Source organism: Triticum urartu, chromosome 7A (assembly GCF_056163025.1).
Source record: "Triticum urartu cultivar PI428250 chromosome 7A, HENAU_Tu73, whole genome shotgun sequence".
NCBI lineage: Eukaryota > Viridiplantae > Streptophyta > Magnoliopsida > Poales > Poaceae > Triticum > Triticum urartu.
Genome location: NC_141879.1, coordinates 676,056,380 through 676,060,673, shown reverse-complemented (window position 1 = coordinate 676,060,673; position 4,294 = coordinate 676,056,380). Strand labels below are relative to the sequence as shown.

Genomic DNA, 4,294 nt, shown 5'->3' with positions numbered 1-4,294 from the left:
TCTAAAGGAGAAGTTGATCAACTCACCACCAGTAAGACGCATGCGGGTGAGGAAACGGGCCCATCCATCTCCTCCAATCTGTGACATATTGCGTCCTTTCTCGACCTCCATAGTGTACGCCCCCCAGGAGCCTCAAATGTCATGGTGTCTCTTGTCAGCTTGTTGAATTTCAACCTCACATTGCATGGGACGATCTGTGTAAAAAAGAAAAATGACACAATGCAGTAATGCCAACACTAAAAATAAAATAGTTGTTACATTTCATCTAATTTCTTACCGCCGCATGACGAAAACTCGGCTGGAAGTAGATGCCGAACAACTTGCCAGTTGCAAGGCTGTTGGCGCACCTTGACTTGCACAGTCGACATGGTGGTGGTGGTGGCGCCATTTTCCTAAAGGAATATGAGCAAAGGATTAACGATCCACTTCACAGGAAAGAAAAACAGTAGCATGTGATATTTTTGGTTCTTCTTCAGTTATATTTTCATAGTGGAACCCGATCCCAAAAAGTAAACAACAAGCTCTCAATTAACTTACCAACACCTTCTATAATAGAACCAACAGCTAGCAGGCCAATGCCAAATCAGCCAACAAGACTCACAGAGAACAAGTTCTCAATTAGCTTACTAACACCTTCTAGAATATCTCTAGATGAAGAGATTCTTCCGCGAGAAGCAATTCCAGGGGCACCTATTGCCAAAAAACTATTTGGCCCCTACCAAAGGTATAATCCTAAGATCTGTAATAAGTCTACCAAATCAAGGTACCACCTACCAAGACACATTTCATCTAATTTGGCCCCTATTGCCTAAGATAACTGATTAAAAAAACAAGTGGAAAATTTAATTGGGATTAACTTGGCAATTGCAAACTAAATACTTGTACCACCTACCAAAGCATTTCAACTAAATTGGCACCTACATTTTGCAAAAAATAACTTATTACAGAAAAACAGAAGCATCTAGTTATCCATATGAAATTCGTAAGCCCTCGCTGCATCTAGGTATAGGGCAACCCTCGGGGGGTGCTGACGAGGAGGGGGATGGCATGGTGACCTTGGTCGGTGGTGCTGACGAGGGTAAGGTCGGTGACTTTCCTATGAGAGGGGGCGACGACAGCGGCCGGCAAGGGGATCGAGGGAAGTTGGCCAAAGGCGCCCGACCAGAGCTTGCGGGCGGTGACAGAGTGGGCGGCGAGAGGGTGGAGGAGCAGCTAGCAGAGGGGCAGCGAGAGGGGGAGGAGCATTACCTGCGGCGGCGGTGGTGGTGGCGCGCAATGGTGGAGGAGAAACCCTAACCGCAGCTGCCGGCGTCGGGCGGAGGGGGACGATTGAGAGATGAGCGTGCGGGGGCCGGGCTACGTGTTTTGTTTTGCTGTAGCAGTAGCATGGTTACAGGGAGCACGCTACTGCTAAGCCCAATATCAGTAGCGCTTTTTCCTGAAAAAACACTACTGCTAAAGCTAAGCATGTAAAAACATCAAAAATATACATTGGTCATCATTGATCTTTTTTTGTAGAATCTAAATAGTCAACAAGAATCCTCACCGTACCTATATAGGCACAGGTGAAGATTCATATTGCAGCCACAAATCCTACACATACAGTTCAATGAAGACCAAGTGCTCGAGATAGTTTGAGAAGTAACATATTTAAGGTGGTAAACACCTTGTTCGCTTAGTAGTATGGGACTAAACTTAATTAGTTGCAAGAGGGGATGATACTTAGCAGCAATGAGTTTTAAAGAAAAACACTGCTAATAAGTACTTTAGCAGTAGCGCGTCAAGGGGAAGGGCGCTACTACTATATCTAGCCTGAAGGCAACACCGTGGCAATTGTAGTAGTAGCGCTCGTTTCACCTAGAGCGCTACTGCTACTGGGCTATTAGTAGCGCGGTCTTCTGAAGCTCGCTACTGCTAATTAGCAGTAGCATTTGTTTTTAAACCTCGCTGCTGTTAAGATTCTTTGTATAACGTTTTCCCTAGTAGTGAAGCTATAATGGTGTTCTTTCCACACAAAAAACTATAATGTGTAACTATTTTGTTCAACTCAATCAAATGGGCTCTATCTTGCACCATGGTGTTTAAACGGTATTGAAATTAGGACCGCCTATATGTCAAGTATCTAGGGAAAAAAATCTGCATAAGTCAATTTTTCGAGCCGTTGGATGGCACGATCATGCCGCCACCTTCTTCCCCTCACATCTTCCTCCCCTGTGTGATGGTTCGTCCTCCTCCCACGTGATCTATCCTGCCCTAACCGGTAGCCTCCTTCCGGCCGGCGAGCGGTGCCGCGCACCACCTCGCCAGCCCGCCATCCCCTGAGTCTCCCCAGACAGCCATGCTGCCCTCAAACTGTTGAGTTGTAACATGATTACTGTACATGAGCATGTGTGTGTATGAGATGTGTTTCCGTTGTAACCACAGGGCCGGGTCTCCAGGTACTTAGCTAACGCACCAGCGCCTGATCACCCACTTCCCTGCATGTAGGGATCATGGCCTCTCCGTGTATATGTACTGGCTCACTCGACGAATACAGAAGGGCAACTCATTCCTCCATTCTTCTTGGTAATCAGAGCTCTAGGTCTTTTTCTCCCCATGTTGACCCACCCTTTGGCTCCCCCGCCCCCGACTGACACCGGTGATGCTGGTGATGGCCACCTCTCGGCCGACAAGACCGCCGACGCTGCAGCCGCTGCTGGTGCGTGCCCGCGCGCGGTCCATACTCCTGATTCCTCCTCCTTCGGCGGCCTACCCCTCGCTCCCATCCCACCCAACCCACCCCCGCCACAGATCCCTCTCTGCGTGCATGTCGTCGCCGCACCTCCTGGTGGTCTTCTCGCTAGCATAACCCACATCGTCGACTTCAAGCTGGCGCTAGATGGCTCCAACTTTGCCCGGTGGAGGAACTACCTCAACCTCATCCTCGCCAGGCACCATGCCGAGGCGCACGTCCAGGCCGGCGCCGCCACGCGCCTCTCCGATCTGTTGTGGCGCGATGATGACAACATGATCGTGCTCTGGTTCTACTCCACGGTCGCTGGCGATCTCCTCGAGGTCGTCGCCCCGGCCAGCTCCACCGCCTACACCATCTGGACGCGCCTCCACGAGTATTTCCTCGAGAATGAGGCTGAGCTCGCCATGCATCTCGGGCAAGAATTCCGGGCAGCCGTGCGCGGCGACTGCTCCATCAATGACTACTGCCGCCATCTCTAGGGGCTTGCCGCCGCCCTTGCCGACATTCGGGAGCCGGTCACTGACCGCACTCTAACCCTCCAGATGCTGGACGGCCTCGGGAAGAAGTTCGAGCTCCAGTCTGCCATCCTTCAGTCCACGGTGCCGCTGCCGACCTTCGCGCAGGCTTGCTCTCTCCTCGTGCTCGCCAAACTCGCCCTTGACAAGCGGGCGCACGCGGAGGGTGCTCAGGTCCTCGCCGTCCATGATGAGCGCGGCGGCGGCGGCTGCAGCGAGCGCGCGGATCATGGCGACCGTGGCGATCGTGGTGGTCCGCCCGACGGCGGTGGTGGTGCTCCTAGCGCTGCTGGTGGTCGCGGTGCTCAGCCCGGCGGTGGCAACCGCGCTAGCGGGCGTGGTGGTGGCAACCGCGCTGGCGGACGCGGCTCCCAGCAGCCGTGGCTGGGGTACTTTGCTCCTATGGGGCTGCCCTTCCCACCCCCGCGTGCGCCCGGGGTCCCTCCCAACTCGGCTGGGGTACTCGGCCCTCGGCCCGGCGCGTCGCACCATGCCTATCCGGTGCTGCTTCCGCCCGCTCCGCTCCCGTCCACGCCACCGGCCCACTACACCGCCTCGCCGTACTCCTAGGATGCCGCGGCCATGTACCAGGCTACTCCGAGCAACGTCGCCGTGTTTCATCCCCAGGCTGAGTGGATAATGGACACAGGGGCCTCATCCCACGTCACCGGGGACCCAGGTACATTGCTCGAGTCTCATCCCTTATTAGCACATGATTCTCGTCATATTGTTGTCGGTAATGGGGCTCGGCTTCCAGTCGTCGCCATTGGTAACACACGTCTCCCTCCCCGCCCATTCTATCTCACTCATATCTTGTTATCCCCTAACATCGTGCAAAACCTTATCTCCGTTCGCAAGTTTACTCACGAAAATTTATGTTCTGTGGAGTTTGACCCCCTCGGTTTTTCCGTGAAGGATCTTCGAACCAAGGTGGTGCTTCTGAGGTGCAATAGTTCCGGCGACCTCTACCGTTTCACCGGCGACCATGGCAGCACTCTTCCGGCGGCTTTCACTATTTCCCATTCCGATCTTTGGCATAAAAGGC

At 53.2% G+C, this 4,294-nt stretch overlaps 1 pseudogene; it reads left to right on the top strand.

Annotated features, from left to right (window-relative positions):
• The first annotated feature begins 2,595 nt into the window (after positions 1–2,595).
• LOC147961368 (uncharacterized) lies at positions 2,596–3,819 on the top strand (annotated as a pseudogene).
• The last annotated feature ends 475 nt before the right edge of the window (positions 3,820–4,294 follow it).